Source organism: Leucoraja erinacea, chromosome 11 (assembly GCF_028641065.1).
Source record: "Leucoraja erinacea ecotype New England chromosome 11, Leri_hhj_1, whole genome shotgun sequence".
NCBI lineage: Eukaryota > Metazoa > Chordata > Chondrichthyes > Rajiformes > Rajidae > Leucoraja > Leucoraja erinaceus.
Window position 1 is genome coordinate 24,996,459 of NC_073387.1, and position 17,863 is coordinate 25,014,321.

Genomic DNA, 17,863 nt, shown 5'->3' on the forward strand with positions numbered 1-17,863 from the left:
ATCTTTCTATTCGGTCTGATGAGTCAATGATGCTATGTTTTCACTGTTACGGAATCCGAGATCAATATCAGCTGTGCTCTCTCGCCTGCAGATCTTGAGAACCGGTTCAAATTTCAAGCAATCGGTTATACAATAGGCGACCGAGATTCAAATTGGAATCCAGAGTTGCATAAAGAAATTTGAGCAGTGTTTCTCTCCGGACACATCTGTTACTTGGGAGCTTAGAAATCTGAAATTATAAATACGTTACGGTGACGCTTCAAACAATATCCTTCTTTTAACACTGAACTATAAAAACAAAATGAAAATCAAAAAGCTGCAGATATTGAAAATCTAAAACAAAAACTAGAAAATGCTGGATATACTAAGCAGGTCAGCCTGCATCTTTGTTTGATTTCTTCAATGTACAGGAGGCCACATTATGAGCACCAAATACAGTACACTAGATTGGGAGATGTACAAATTAATTGTTGTTTAACTCAAAACACTGAGTGTTTGGATGGTGGGACGGGAGATCAAAGGACAAGTGTTGCAATGCCTATGATTGCGAATGGAAGTGCTATAAAAGGGGATTATTTGGTGGGGACGGAATAATGGAGCAAATGAAAGGAAAGGTCCCATGTGGCCGATGGTGGAAACGGTTCGACTTCTGAGGAAATAGCAGGAGACAAAGGAGAGTCAGTGGATGTTGTTTACCTGGAATTTTAGAATGTCTTAGATAAGGTGCTGCATGTGAGGTTGCAAAAGAAGACGAGAGCCCATGATATTAGAGGGAAGTTGGCTGATAGGTACAAGACAAAGACTGGGAATAAAGGATGCTATTTCTGTTTGGCTGCCAGTGACTAGCGGCGTTCCGCTGGGATCACTACTCTTCACCTTGTGTATTAATGATTTTGGTGAGGGAATTGAAGACTTTGTGGCCACGTTTGCAGATTATATGAAGATAGGTGGAGGGGCAGGCAATGTAGAGAAAGCAGGGAAGCTGCAGAAGGACTTGGACAGGTTCAGAGAGTGGGCAAAGAAGTGCCAGATAGAATACAGTGTAGCAAAGTGTGGAGTTATGCATTTTGGTACAGGTGCACAACCTTTTATCCGGAGTTCCAGAAACGGAAAAGCTCCGAAAACCGGCCATTTTTTCCAGATGTCGTCTGCGCACCAAAGCTCGCGTTTGGCGCCAAACTTGACCCAAAACGACCCACGGTCAACCCAGGTCTGTACTACTGTAGCGGCTGCCTCCTCCCTGGAGACCGGGAGACGCTTAAACATCTGTAAATCATTGCTTAAATGTTAGTCAGTTAGTTTGGAGGGCTTTTATGTGAAGGGGGGTGAAGGGGTAAACTTTAATTCTTAGTCCCCTACCTGGTCGGAGAGGCGGGGAGCGGTCAATGCCTTACCGGGTCGCCGTGCAGTAAGCTCCGCAGCGCTGTGGCCGGTGGGGCTGCGGGCAGCGCCAGTTGTAGCTCCGACCCCGGCAACTCTACCCCTGGCTGCGAGGCGCTCCAAATCCAGCGCGGCCCGCGGCCGGACGCCCCAGCTCCGCGAATGTTGGGAGTCGGCGGCGTCGCAGTGCTGGGATACCAGCGGGGAGCGGGCAATGCCTTACCGGGTCGCCGTGCGGCAAGCTCCGGAGCGCTGTGGCCGCCGACACACAACATCGCGGAGCGTCGCTGGATTTGGAGCCGCACAGCCAGGGGTAGAGTTGCCGGGGTCGGAGCTCCAACCGGCGCCGCCCGCGGCCGGACGGAGCCCCCAGCTCCGCGGCTCCAAATCCAGCGACGCTCCGCGATGTTGTGTGTCGGCGGCCACAGCGCTCCGGAGCTTGCCGCACGGCGACCCGGTAAGGCATTGCCCGCTCCCCGCTGGTATCCCAGCGCTGCAACGCCGCCGACTCCCGACATTCCCAGAGCTGGGACGTCCGGCCGCGGGCCGCGCTGGATTTGGAGCGCCTCGCAGCCAGGGGTAGAGTTGCCGGGGTCGGAGCTACAACCGGCGCCGCCCACGGCCGGACGGAGCCCCCAGCTCCGCGAGGTTGGGAGTCGCCGACCAGGTAGGGGACTAAGAATTAAAGTTTCCCCCTTCACCCCTACTCCACCACCACCACATAAAATCCCTCCAAACTAACTGACTAACATTTATGCAATGATTCTCCCGGTCTCCGGGGAGGAGGCAGCTGCTCCAGACTTTTCAAGCCGCCCGCGCTACCTACCTAATCTACGCTAAAAATCTTCCATTCTGAAATCCGAAAATGTCCGAAATCCGACAAGTGTCTGGTCCCAAGGCTTTCGGATAAAAGGTTGTGCACCTGTAGTGGGAATAAAGGTGTAGACTATTTTCTAAATGGGGAGAGGATTCAGAAATCAGAGGTGCAATGGGACTTGGCAATGTTGGGGCAGGATTCCCACAAAGTTAATTTGAAAGTTTAATCGGTAGTCAAGGAGGCAAATGCATTGTTAGCGTTTATTTTGAGAGGACTAGAATATAATAACAGGATGTAATGCATTGGAGAGGTCCTAGAGGAGGTTTACGGAAATGGAATGATTGGGTTAATGTATGACGAGCATTTAACGACACTGGGCCTGTACTTGCTAAAAGGATAAGGGGGGACCTCATTGAAACTTACCGAATAGTGAAATGCCTGGATACATTGGATGTGGAGAGGATCTTTCCACTACTGGGAGGGTCTAGGACCAGAGGCCACAGCCTCAAACTAGAAGGACGCAACTTTAGAAAGGAGATGAGGAGGAATTTCTGTAGTCAGAAGATGATGAATCTGTTAAAATCGCTAAGGAGGGCAGAAACAATCTTCCTGATGTACTAGTGGCCAGAGGATCTGGGGTGACGGAGAAACTGAAGGAAATCCACATTAGGTGGGAAATGGTGTTGGGTAGACTGATGGGATTGAAGGCTGATAAATTCCCAGGCCCTGATGGTCTGCATCCCAGGGTACTTAAGGAAGTGGCTCTAGAAATTGTGGATGCATTGGTGATAATTTTCCAATGTTCTATAGACTCTGAGGAATCGAATATAGGAGGAATCGAATATAACAGCAAAGAGGTCCTTCTGCAGTTGTACAGAGCCCTAGTGAGACCAAATCTGGAGTATTGTGTGCAGTTTTGGACCCCTAATTTGAGGAAGGACATCCTTGCGATTGAGGGAGTGCAGCGTGGGTTTACAAGGTTAATTCCCGGGATGGCGGGACTGTCATATGTTGAGAGTATGGAGCAGCTGGGCTTGTACACTCTGGAGTTTAGAAGGATGAGAGGGTATCTCATTGAAGCATATAAGACTGTTAAGGGTTTGGACACGCTAGAGGCAGGAAACATGTTACCGATGTTGGGGGGGAGTCCAGAACCAGGGGCCACAATTTAAGAATAAGGAGTAAGCCATTTAGAACGGAGACGAGGAAACACTTTTTCTCACAGAGAGTGGTGAGTCTGTGGAATTCTCTGCCTCAGAAGGCGGTGGAGGCGGGTTATCTGGATGCTTTCATGAGAGCTAGATGGGGCTTAAAAATAGCGGAGTCAGGGGATATGGGGAGAAGGCAGGAACGGGGTACTGATTGGGGAGGATCAGCCATGATCACATTGAATGGCATTGCTGGCTCGAAGGGCCGAATGGCCTACTCCTGCACCTATTGTCTATTGTTGAATTCATTGCTGGAGATAGCTGAGGAAGCTAAAGGGCCTGTCCCACTTGGGCGTCATTTGCACGACACGCAGATGGCGCGCAAAGATTTTGTACATCCCAAAATCCTGGGGCGCGACCGCGCATCACTGCCTACGTCACCATGCACCATGCGGGCGTAATGCGCGGCACGACACGCGCGTCATGCGTCGTGACGCATAAATGATGTTGCGTAAATTTCGCGCAAATGACGCCCTAGTGGGACAAGCCCTTAAGTCATTGGGTGTTTTTAAGGTGGGGATTGACAGATTGTTAATTAGTAAGGGTGTTGGGGGATATGGGAGAAGGCAGGAGAATGGGATTGAGAGGGAAGGGTAGATTAGCCATTATTAAATGGTGGAGTGGACTCAATGGGTCGAATTGCTTCCATGGCAAAAGCAAATTTTTTTTTTTTTTCACACCCAAGAAAAAGTTGATCGGCTTTAGGATTTTTAAAAGTATCTATTTGTAATCCAAATCCACGTAAATTAAGATGAGATCATTACTGAAAAAAAGCAAATATCCTGATAATCATTGAAAAATGTTTATAGATTTGTCAAATCATCAATTAAAATTAAACAAGTCAACAAAATGATTGTAATAGAATTTCTTGTATTCAATTAATTGGCCATTCACACCTCTTTGTGGAGCTGTTCATTGGCTTGTGGGTTTAATAAATAGCTTTCCATTTCACTGATTACCTTTGTGAATGTCCTCATTGACAGCCCTTGAAGGGAATAAACGAAGCATTTCACACTACGATTAGCTTCCTGGCTGTAGTGAAAGGCATGTAAGTAATTCTAGTCGTGCTCTATGCCCGGAAGATTCGCCACAAAAAGCACACAATGACTGACCATTTACTCCTTTTGTAACAGTGAATAGGAATGTGTCTGAGGATATGTTAAATTATTGAGCATCAAATGTAAAGAGTGGTGGACATAAGTTGTATTTCCAGTTTCTTATTCATGGGCTGGTCCTTGCGGCTGGGGGTGGACCATATCTCAGACTTGCTCCCTGGTATGAATCTAAATATTCTGAAAAGGTGATAGTTTTGACTTTGTACTGAAGCGTAGGTGCCCATGTGCCAGAGTGTTAATACAGCAGTGCGGTGAGCTTTCTGTTGCCTCTGTGGAATGGGAGCACTTTAAGTCAGATGCTTATTTTTAAATCCTTGTTGTTGATTGTGCTGTGGGAAAAATATTAAAACAATACCTTTTCAGAGATCTGTTATTTTTGGATATCGGGCCAACTCTTTTTCTATTTCTTACAGTCATTGGCATTTGATGACTTTGGGCACAATGAATGAGTGAGACTCGATTAATGCGTCCGACTGCAGACTCTGGAAGTCAACTATTTGTGGGTCCCACAAGTGCTTTGATGTTTGAGTGGATTTGTATTTGGGAGCTTCCTTATTGAATGCCAATGGTGGAATATATTAATCAAATCTAGAAATACCTATTAACACCTGGAGTGGACTGAGTTGGCTGCATGCTCGTATTTTTTTTAAAATGCAAGAAATAATGTGTTCTTCATGATGAAGAATTTGTGTTTGCAATAGCCTTAAAACCAAATCTTAGAATATTCCTCCCATCTAATATTGCATTAATCATTTTGACCAAAGATCCTAGAGGAGCTCCTCTAGTACCTTTGAATTTGACTGCGGTTGAGTTTTGGGATCTTTTAAATCAAGGCACTTACTGATTGAAAAGGTTTTGTTGCCTGGCCTTTCAGACCTTGCCAATGAGAATCTCATTGAGCAAGATTAAATGAAAATATGAAGGGTGACAAAATTTGTAAGATAATTTGAATACCCTGTCAGACATGGTGTATGTCTAATCACTGAGACTAATGTATAGTGGGGTTGCTATGAGATCATGTGGTTAATCATTTGTATGGTCATACCATGCTCATAGCTTCAGTTGAAGAGTGACCATTACAATAAACAGTTGCGTATTTAAAGCTTTATAGTGAATGAATGAAAGTGACATCCAACTCTCAGCCAGTTTAGTGAAACACACAGTACATTGCAGAGCCATTGGTTCATTGGAGCAGAATTGGGCCATTCGGCCCATCGAATAGTGCATTTGGCAACATCTTGGTGAAACTGTTCAGAGAGGACCTATTGATATAATGTGATGTATTGTTGTAGCTCATTATTCCCAGCAGAGGAATGAGGAGACGGAGCACCCTTGAATCTGCCAGTGGCAAAACAAGAAGATTTTCTGTGTGGTTTCTGAATCTGAATTCTCTTGATCAATCATGAAAATTGTCCATATTCGAGTCACTTCAACGCTGCTACATCCTTTTTCCTTCTCATCTCAGTAGCCAATCTGAATTTAAACACATTATGCTGGACGAGCATTTATTTGCTCGATCGCGTTGACTTTTTTTCTCTTGTGTGCAGGCATCACCGTTGTATTCAGTGACTTTGAAAATACATCGGCATCTGCAGTCTCACTACAGATGGAATGGGGGAGTTGTGTTGTTCACCAATAACCTTGGCACACTGTCACAGTACTTAATTATTCCAATTCAAATCGCCCCATTGCTAATAATGTCTGACATGGATCTTGCTCCAGTTCTCCTGGAGCAATCATTACCCTTTAACTCGTGAAGATGGCTTCTGAGAGCAGCTTGTAGTTGAATCTACTAGGGAAAAGACAATTCTGGATATGGTACAGCTAGGATTTAGTATCATGTAATGTACCAGATTTGATTAGGGAGCTTATGGTAAAGCAACCACTGGGAGGTAGCGACCATCTATACAATTACTAAAATTCTCATCTTGACCACTTCCAGTTTGCTTTTTTTTTTTTAAATTGCGCAAAAACGGTGCCCTTTACCGCTAGGATTTATTTTGACACCTTACTCACCGTTCTCCTCTTCTCCAAGCGCACCCAGTTTTGTTCCGATCGGTGAAAGATTACAAAAGTTATGAAGGTTTAAAATGTCGTGAGATCAGCAGATTGGTCTCCTCACCTGTCGGTCACCATGAAGGTAACGCCACTTCCGGCACTCGCTGGAGAATAAAGCTCCGGAGGCGGGGCTGAGTGAACAAGTGCTGATTGAGTCCGCAAGAGTGGAGTCGGGGAAGTCGTTGTGTACATGGCCAGTGGCCACTGAGTGGAGTCCCTTTCCCCTCCCCCTCCTCCCCACATTCACCCCCTTCTTCTCCCCACACCCCCTCACCCACAACCCCCCTATACCCATTCCTCCCCCCCCCCCCCCCCCCCCATGCCCCCCACCCCCCCCCCCCCCCCCCCCATGCCACCCCCCCCCCCCCCCCCCCATGCCCCCCCCTCTACCACACCATAGTGGAATATTGCATTGGGGAATGGGTTGTATTGGGGGACCAGGCCTCCCTCGTTACTGGGACCCAATGGGTTCCACATTGGCCTGCCCCACTTTTACGACCGAATTCATGACATTTCTTACTCGTGGACATTTTTCATCATGTTGAAAAAACGCCCCGAACTACTTGATGCCACGAGTACCTACGACCTCGTGACGACCATGCTGCGAGTATGAGTCAAGGGCATACTCGGCAGAGATCGTGAATTAGGTCGTGAAAGTGGGACTGGCCCTCAAGTCTAGTAATATGATAAAATTCAACTTGCAATTTGAGAAGGAGAAAATGAAATTGGATGTTGTGGTATTACTGTTGAGCAAATGTGACTACATAGGCATGAGGGAGGAACTGGCTAAAGTTGATTGGAAAGGGACCCGAACAGGAATGACAGTGGAACAGCAATGGCAAGAATTTCTGGGAATAATTCTGAAAACACAGAATCTTTTCATTTCAAAGAGGAAGAAAGGTTCTAAGTGGAGAATGAGGTGACAGTGGCTGACAAGGGAAGTCGAAGATGACATTAAGTTAAAAGAGGTGTACATGAATTACATAAATTAGTGGGAAGCTAGAGGATTGGGAAGCTTTATTTAAAAAAAAACAAACACAAGCTAACAAAAAGAATATACAAAGAGAAAATATGAAAGTAAGCTAGCCTATAATACGAAAGAGGATAGCAAAAGTTTTTTCATATATATAAAGAGTAAAAATGAGGCATTGGACCACTGACGGAACTTGGTCTGTACTCACTGAAGTTTAGAAGAGTGAGGGGGGACCACATTTAAACTTGCTGAATAGTGAAAGGCCTGGATAGAATTGATGTGGATAGACTAGTGGGAGAGTTAAGGACTCAGAATGAAAGGAAATAGCCTCAGAATAGAAGGACACATCTTTAGATGAAGAATTTCTTTAGTCAGGGGGTGGGAAATCTTTGGAATTCATTGCGGCAGACTGCTGTCGAGGTCAAATCATACATTATTAAGGCGGAGATTGACAGATTCTTGATAATTAAGGGGGTCAAGGATTACGGGGAGAAAGAAGTAGAATGGGGTTGAGAGGGAAAGATTGATCAGCCATAATTGAATGACGGAGTTGGGCCGAATGGATTAATTCTGCTCCTATAACTTATGAGCATGAATTGTCAGATGAATTGAATTGAATTTCCTTTATTTTCATTCAAACAATAGTTTGAACGAAATTGCGTACCTTGCAGTCATGACAGAAAAAATCAACAAAACACACAATGAACACAGTTTAACACAAACATCCATCACAGTGAATCTCCAGGCACCTCGTCACTGTGATGGAAGGCAAAAAGGCTTATCTCTTCCTTGCTTGTTTTCCGGTGCGTCGATGCGATCGAGACTCTCGATGTTGGAGCCCCCCCCCCCGGTAAGTCCCGCGGCTAATTCCAAGCTCCACGAACGGGCCGATTCAAACTCCGCGACCCGGGCGGACGAAGCTGCCACCCTCCAGTCCAGCAGACGAAGTTGTTGTTGCGGGAACTCCCGAGAATCGGTCACCAATGTGACCTGCGAGCTCCCAATGTTAGTCCACAGGGCCCACGCCCGAAGCCGCTGAAGCTCCGAAGTCGGGTCGTAGCCACAGTGACAGCACAGCCTCCAAAGTCAGCCAGCTCCGTGATGGTAAGTCCACAGGCTCTGCCACCGGAGCCTCAAGGTCGATTCCAGTTGGGGGCCGCCAGCTCCACGTTATTAGGCCTCAGCGCAGACTGAGACGGAGATACGACAAAGAAAAGGTCGTAACCCCGTTGAAGGAAGAGGTTTAAAAAAAGTTTCCCCGACCCCCCCCCACACACATACACAACTAAAAATAAACTAAAACATACATCTAACAAAACAAAACAAAACAAAAAAAGGAAAAGACAGACGGACTGCAGGCGAGCCGCAGCTGCTTGGCAGCGCCGCCACATCCAGAATGATACTACAGTGGAGTTGTAGTGGATACTGTGCACGAGCGGAGGTATTTCGGGCTGGCCAGTCTCACTATTCTGCACCTGGAGGAAGTCCCATTCCTTCTGTTCTGGTCTCAATAACCACATCAGCTTACTTTCTTTGGAAGTATTCGAACGCGCAACAAACTTTTGTGAAATTGGTTTGGGGTGAAACCAGTTCTTATTGTGTTGAGCGAAGTAATAAAGTTAGTTTTAACTACAGTGGAGAGTTCATCACACAAATGTTACTTCAATATTAATTGGAATACAGACACAGTGAATTGCATTTGCTGAATTAGATAGCACCATGCCTCAACTGGGTTTCTAAGCATCACCATATCGAAATACTGGCTGGATTTATAACTCTGTTCTGCTTGCTGTACAGTCTGCCTGCCATATGATATCTAACCACAAATTTTACACACCATTTGAGAGCTTGCAGCATGAATGGGTTCATTCAATCTGCTTGCTTTGGCTACTGTATTTTCTTCCCACATTTCATGAGACTGGGAACAATGGCGGATGGCCATCAGATGTAGTGGGGAAGATGATAATTTACTATTAATCTGGACTGAATCCCATGTAATGCAGCTGAAGCTATTGTAGATATCACCATTTTTTATTTGTTGAATTAATTGAACTTGGACTCATGGTGCATATCTCCTGCAGATCAACACCTTATTAAGTGCAATAGGGAATGCAGTTCTTCAACTCCAAAGCACAGGGTTTGATTGCTATCCACAGTTGCATTGCCACTAAATAAACCTGTTGTCTGTAAGCCTTTTCAGTTTTTGCGAGCGTAGCTATTATTTAAACAATTGGCTGCTGTTGAATTGTCAGGTTGTTTGCAGCAGTTGTAATGATGTTGCCCAAGGTCAACAAATTACCTTTCAAGAGTGCTTTAACTAAGAAAGGCTGGCTATAGTGGAATCTGAGGAACAAAGAAGAACTTCATGCAATGGGGTTTGATGGTAGACTTCAAAGCTCAATTGTTGACTGCTCATGGCTCATTAACTATTTATCATTCTTAATTTGTCTCTATTGTGTCCTTGTTCAGTTGACTTTAGATTTTAGAGATACATTGTGAAAGCAGGTCCTTCAGCCCACTGAGTCTGTGCTGACCAGTGATCCCTGTATGCAAGCACTACCCTACTCACTAGGGACAATTGGCAATTTGCAGAAGCCAAGTAATCTACAAACCTGTACGTTATTGGAGTGTGTGAGGAAACGGGAGCACTTTGAGGAAACCCACACAGTCAGTGCTGTTTGTGGGAAATTTACATTTTCTCCCTGTGACCGTGCAGGTTTCCTCCGGTTGCTAGTCCCTCTCACATTCCAAAGGTGTGCTTGCTTAGCAGTTAGTTGGCCTCCGTAAACGTCAATGCCATCCTAATGTAATGGGGGAACACTCCACTAGTAGCCAACATATTGTCCTGTACAGAAAATGCTGGCGGAGACTCTCAGTGGGTCAGGTAGCAGATGGAGAGCGAGAGAGAGAGGGAAAGAGTTAATGTTTTGGGTCCAAGGCCCTCTTCACAACTGGGATTTCAGACATTTGCAGCCATTTGACTTTGGTCATGTTGAGCACATTTGTAGGAATACCAGCTAAGAAACGCACTCTATACAAATGGTGTATTTTTATATATTGCCAGGTGATTGTGGTTATTTCTCGGTTGCATTTTTGTCCCAAGATTACTTTCTGTGGTTCACAGGCATGGGTTTGAATGATGAGACTTGATCTGTAACAATGTGGGATGGTGGTTGGGGGGTGTCTCCCTTAGCTAGACTTCCTCCTTCAGCTCATATCATACATCGCCCTACCCCACCCACTGATCATTCAAGCCTCCGACCCTGATCAGAGGTAACTGAAAAGTTGTCGGGAGCTTGAGTTTTCCCAACATTCATTCCCAAGATCAACTGTGTTGGCCTTCTTGAAGTTGTCTAATTTGGTAGAGACAAGGATTGGGTCTGTGACCCATTCTTATCATATAACCACAGGAACCCTCAGCTCAGATTAGTTCAATTCTAAAAGCTGTTCATCCTTCACATTCTGTCGTATATTTTAAAATGTGCACGGAACCAAACATTGATCCTAACACAGCTTGCACTGAAATATTATAATAATTGTCATAATCATTCAAATCGACGTGATATTTCTGTCTGGAATCTGAGTGATGCTAATCAGGTTTGTCACTCACTCCCACCTAGGCAGGAATAGACCTCTGTTAAACATCTCTGGAAGTGACACAAACTACTGTGAAATATCAGTCCACCGCACCATTAAATAATTTTATCTTTCAGGCTTTTTTTAGATGTAATGAATAGAGAAATCCTGAGGCTGATTCCACAAATGTCAGAGATTAGTGTTGCTCTACATTGACCCTTTTGACAATGCCATGGGGAGGGGGGGGGGGGTTCTTGTTAGAGATGTATTATAGAAACCCCGTTATAGAAAGTTTATTCAATTAACCTACTGATTACAGCTGTGGTTTAATTAATGTTGCTTGACGCTAATTCCATTAATTTCACTTCAAAGAAAGTAAACTGTTGTGCTTTTAGGTACACAAAATTGCTGGAGAAACTCAGCGGGTGCAGCAGCATCTATGGAGCGAAGGAAATAGGTGACGTTTCGGGCCAAAACCCTTCTTCAGACTGTTGTGCTTTTATTTTGTTTCAAACGTTCATGGAATCTGACCATTAAGGGGCCGAGGTCTGCCAATTGCTGGAGAGGATGATACTACTCCTGCCTATATTCTGGTAGTTTCTGAACATTTTCTTTAATCTAAAGTTTTTTTTTAAATTTCTGTGAAACTTTCTGACAGTCTTTCTTCTCTTCCCTTATATCTCAATCCCACTTGTTGTTGTAATAAACTTTGAAGTAATTTTTTTTTAGCATTAAAAAAAATTCGAATTGTTTTTAAAACAATTTGTACCACTGCTTGGAAGGTGTTGGCTGCTGCTAGAATTATAGTTCCACTTTATAGAGACATTAAACTATGGGCCAATCTGCACTTTCAGGTGGGCATCAAAAATCCCATTTCATAGAAAATCTGGGCAGTTATCCCTGTTTTCCCAAATTAGGGTGTGAATATAGACAATAGACAATAGGTGCAGGAGTAGGCCATTTGGCCCTTCAAGCCAGCACCGCCATTCAATGTGATCATGGTTGATCATCCACAATCAGTACCCCTTTCCTGCCTTCTCCCCGAAACCCCTGACTCCGCTATTTTTAAGAGCCCTACCTAGCTCTCTCTTGAAAGCATCCAGAGAAGCTGCCTCCACCGCACTCTGGGGCAGAGATCTCTGGGATACTTGATACATCTCACTGGAAAGGGGTTAGATGGGAGAGATGTTGTACTGCTAGAATGTTTTGGCTGTGCATATCTTCTGGGATGGGGTGGGAAGGTATAGGAATTCTCCAGATATCCAGTTGTGGGAAGTCAGGCTGAAGAGCAAGGTTGTGGACATGATGTGGGAAAGAGTTGGTTAGGTAGAATTTGACTAGGTAGGTTGGGTGAAGGCTGTGATGGTAGATGATTTGGGAGGAAGGATCGATAGTTGAATAGCAAGTATGTTAGGTGGGGGCTGTAATGGTCAAAGATTGGGATGGAAGCTGTGGTAGAAGAATTGCATGTGGGATGGGGAGGCAGGCAGATAATGTTGATGAATGAGGTAAATCTGGGAGTGGGTGTAATAGTAACGTTTGGTGTGGGAACTACTGCGCTAAAAGAAACACATCTCTTTACAGCCCATTGAGGCTCTGATTTACTCAACCCATCAGCTTTTTGCCTTCCCAGATTAGTGAGCGTTAACTCTACCTACAGCTATCTTTCAACTTTGATGGAACTACAATTAATCCACGCCAGCCTTCTGGCTGACCAAAGTGCTAGAAATGTGGCATCCTCATTTGTAACCCTGCCTCCTTGCATATTTTGCAGAACTGTAACAACAAACAAGGATTGTGGATATGTGATTTATGTTTGTGAGCTGTGTTTTGGATCTATTCTGGTACTCTTTATTTTGGCGAACACATCAAGATTTTATCTATGTTTATAAAGGTAGAGTTAATAATTACTGAAGAGGAATTTATAGTATTTGTGTACTCCGAGCCGACAGATGAAATATCCTTTTGTTGGAAAGCTGAAAAGGGAGCAGAGAAAATTGAGGGTGTTGCCAGGATGCAAGAGCCTGAGCTATAGGGAGAAGTTGAACAGGCTAGGACTTTATTCCTTGCAGTGCAGGAGGATGAGGGGTGCTCTTATAGAGCTGTACAAGATCATGAGAGAAATAGATAAGGTACATGCACTGAGTTTTTGTCCAGTGTTGGGAAGTTGAGCAGCAAAAGGACTTGGGAGTGCTGGTGCAGGATTCCCAAAAAGTTAATCTGCAAGTCAAACCGGTAGCAAAGAAGGAAAACGCAATGCTAGCATTTATTTCAAGAGGGGTAGAATACAAAAACAGGGATGTAATGCTGAGGCTCTATAAGGTGCTGGCCAGGCTGCATTTGAAGTATTGTGAACAATTTTGAGCAAGGATGTGCTGGCTCTGGAGATGGTCCAGAGGAGGTTTACAAGAATGATCCGAGGAATGAGTGGGTTTACATATGGTGAGCGTTTGACGACATTGGGCCTGTACTCGCTGGAGTTTAGAAGAACGAGGGGGGGCCTCATTGCAATACACAGCACAGTGAAAGGCTTGAATAGAATGGATTGGAGAGTCTAGGTCCAGAGGTCATAGCCTCAAAATTAAAGGATATTAGGAAGGAGATGAGGAAGAATTTCTTTAGTCAGAGGGTGGTGAATCTGTGGAATTAATTGCCACAGAAGGCTCTGGAGGCCAAGTTAATAGATATTTTTAAGGCAGAGATGGATTCTTGATTAGTATGGGTCAGAGGTTATGGGGAAGAGGCAGGAGAATGAGGTTAGGAGGGAGAGATAGATCAGCCATGATTTAATGGTGGAGTAGACTTGATGGACCGAATAGCCTAATTCTGCTCCCATCACATGACTTTAGTTTCCACTTACTGCACACCTCAAAGATATGCGGGTTTGTCGATTAATTGGCCTCTGTAAATTGGCCCCATTGTGTACAGTGGATGAAAGAGTGGGATAACATTGAACATTAATCACCTGTTCATATTAATTCCATGTGGATTCAATGGGCAGAATTCAATTGAAATCCTGGGCCTTGAACAATGTAATGCATGCAAATCCAGGAACAAACTCATGTATATATCTCTACTGGAAGCTTTCTCTAGTTGACCAAGCTTTAACACTAATTTTACTAGGTGTCAGGATTTGTAATTTATCTGAGATTAAAATGTTTCTGAATGCCTCTGACATTCATAAACATTTAATATGACCAAAAATTAATGAAATGTTGAAAGTTAAAAACATTTTAATGTGAACTTAAAAACACAAAAAACTAATTTATGTAATAAGAACTAAACCAACATCAACAGTCCTGTAGCTTTTGGGTAGATTTTTAAAAAATATAATTCTCCAGAACAATCTGGCTCATTGAAATTTGACATTCTTCATGTTATTTACTTTAAATCTTAGCTCTACAACTAATTAGAAGCTCTGCAAGGCACGTGGAGATTATAAAAAGATTGGATTGGGTTGAGGCAGTCAATTTGAACCTCTGAAGCAGCGCGAGATTTAAAATGGCAGCCATTGGATCAGCACATTGGGAGGCCAAGCAGCCATGTTGGGAGAGAGACTGTGTTGCGACTTGGTAAATTGAGGATAAGTGTAGAAGTTTTGGCTTGAGGCTTCAGCAAGGAAGCTGTGGAGCAGGCAGCTGCAGGTTAAAGTATAGTCTATTGGGTGAGAGATTTTCTTTTTCTTTTCCTTGTATTTGGTGCAGAGGAGATGGAAGGTTGAATAGTGGAATGCTCCTCCTGAAGGATGTTGGAAATCAGGGAGTGTTCCTGAGGACTACACCTACAATTCAGCTAGGCAACCTCAGTCTCATCTGAACGTGTGAGAGCATCATAGATGGGAGTTACAATGAGGTGGTCACACCTAAGGTGTGGGCAGAGAGTAAATGTGTGAGGATCAGGAAATGGCAGCAAGTACAGGAATCCCTTGTGGCCATTCCCCATCAATACAGGTACAAAACCTTTTGGATACAGTTGGGGAGGATATCCCATCAGGGAAGAGCAGCAGCAATAGTCAGGTCTGTGGTACCAGGCCTGGTTCTGAGGCACAGGGGGAATGGTAAATTTGGGCAAAGTCAAAGTAATAGGAGACTCATTATTGCTATATTAACTCATTAGTTAAGGGGATAGACAGGAGATTCTGTTACAACAAACGAGAGTCCAGGATGGTGTGTTGCCTCCCTGGTGCCAGGGTCCAAGCTGTCTCAGAGCAACTGCTGAACATTCTCAAGAGGGAGGGGGGAGCACCCAGAAGTCATTGCGCCTGTTTCCGTGCCGCACGACTCTGACTCTATGACACTCTCTCCAGCCTCGAGCTCCACCCTCGCTTCCAGTCCACGCTGACATCATTCTCGGCCCGTACTCTGAACTGATATTGTGGGTACAGGTTTGTTTACCTACTATTTTGATAGTAGGTACAAGTTTGGTGAGGAGCCTTAGGCAGAATTTGTGAGAATGCAGATGGCAGAATCATGCATATTGCCAGCTGAACCAGTGGGGAAGTTCCACAGCACATTTTGAAATTAGTGAGGTCACAGTTTTGATGCAGCCTAGCGAACCTCTGGGTAGTGACCTATTTGCCTGAATAAATGCCCATAAAGACAAAATTGTCACCTTGGATTCTTTTTGAGGCGCACCTTTGGATTGCTGTGTTGTAATTCTTGGAGCTTCCTTGTTTAGTGATTTATGTCAGCATAATGTACAGAAAACATTAAAGATGTCTGCAAAGTAGCAGTTATACATTCTTTAGTTGCTGGTCTCCTATTTCTTGGTTATTGAGTGAGAAGATTCCTTCTGAAAGGGGCCATCTGTGTCTCTTTGTTGAAGAGTGCCTGGAATGTGCTCCACTTGCTCGCATCCTTTCAAGCAGCATAATTCCTTCACCTCTAAAAGAGTGGTGTGTGAATCCCAGATTAGGGCTCGTGCTCTCTCTTTGAGGAAGGTCATCATAGGTCATCTGAGCACATAAATGCAACAAAGACGTATTGAAAGGCTTGCCTCCTGGTTCCTTGAATGAAATGTTGGTTTTGAATTGCTTCCAGCAGCAAACTGAGGTCTTGGTATTGATGCTTCAGTGTGTCACCATCTGAGAAGCATTTTTATTTCCTAAATAACCTCCCACTATAACTTTTCTTGATAAAATAGTGCAGTCAGAACCATCTGACCCCTTTGTAAATTGCTTTTCACCCCTTTGGTGAGATAGTTACAGAGCGATACAGCACAGAAAAAGGTCCTTTAGGCCATCTTGTTCATGCTGCGTCGAATGAATACCTGTCCATACTAATCCCATTGACCACCACTTGATCTACAGCCTTCTTTGCCAAGTTGATATAAGTGCTCGTCTAGATATTTATTAAATACATCAGAGTACCAGCCTTTGCCATCCACCCTCTGGCTGAAAGTTTCTTCCTCAAATTTCTTCCAAACCTCAATAATTACCTATCCTAAACCCTCTAATTTTAATAATAATAATAATATATTTTATTGCCATTGCACATAAGTGCAACGAGATTTGGTATGCAGCTTCCATCCGATGTCATAACTTAAATAACTAATAACATTTAGATTTAGCTACCCTGAGAACATGGTTTGAAAAAAGAACATTAAAACAGTCCAAACAGACTAAAGTGCAAATGTGTCTGTGCAAAATGACCATCCGAGGGAGACAGTCCAGGGGGGTGGGGGGGCACTCAGCAGGGCCGGTTCAGAGTCTCTATAGCTCTGGGAATGAAGCTGTTCCTGAGTCTGGAGGTTCGGGCGTAGAAGGTCTTGTAACGTCTGCCGGAGGGAAGTAGTTTGAACAGTCCATTACAAGGGTGTGAGGAGTCTTTATAGATGCTGATGGCCTTCCTTACAAAATTCTTAAGGGGTTGGACAGGCTAGATGCAGGAAGATTGTTCCCGATGTTAGGGAAGTCCAGGACAAGGGGTCACAGCTTAAGGATAAGGGGGAAATCCTTTAAAACCGAGATGAGAAGAACCTTTTTCACACAGAGAGTGGTGAATCTCTGGAACTCTCTGCCACAGAGGGTAGTTGAGGCCAGTTCATTGGCTATATTTAAGAGGGAGTTAGATGTGGCCCTTGTGGCTAAGGGGATCAGGGGGTATGGAGAGAAGGCAGGTACGGGATACTGCGTTGGATGATCAGCCATGATCATATTGAATGGCGGTGCCGGCTCAAAGGGCCGAATGGCCTACTCCTGCACCTAATTTCTATGTTTCTATGTTTCCTGAGGCACCGTGTGTGGTAGATGCCCACCAAGGCTGGTAGCGGTGTCCCAATAATCTTCTGCGCTCTGTGGACGACGCACTGAAGAGCTCTCTCCGCCTCCGTGCAGCTGAGATACCACACAGAGATGCCATACGTTAATATGCTCTCTGTCGTGCAGCGGTAGTAGGTTGTCAGCAGCTGTTGGGGCAGACCGGTCTTTTTTAATGTTCTCAGGAATAACAGTCGTTGCTGTGCCTTCTTGACCAGAACAACGTGTTGGTGGACCATGTGAGGTCCTCTGAGATGTGAATGCCAAGAAACTTAAAGCTGGACACTCTCTCCACACTGTCCCCGTAGATGGAGATTGTGGCGTATTCTCCATTATGTGACCTCCTGAGGTCGATAATCAGCTTCTTGGTCTTGGAGGTGTTTAGTGACAAGTTGTTACGCGAGCACCAGTCCGCCAGGTTCTGCACCTCCGCTCTGTATTTTGTTTCATCACCGTTGGAGATCAGCCCGATCACCATTG

General features: G+C 44.6%; 1 protein-coding gene across 9 annotated transcripts in view; it reads left to right on the plus strand.

Annotated features, from left to right (window-relative positions):
• Positions 1-17,863, plus strand: part of n4bp3 (NEDD4 binding protein 3) — a 100,038-nt gene that overhangs the window by 42,203 nt on the left and 39,972 nt on the right. The window lies entirely within an intron of this gene.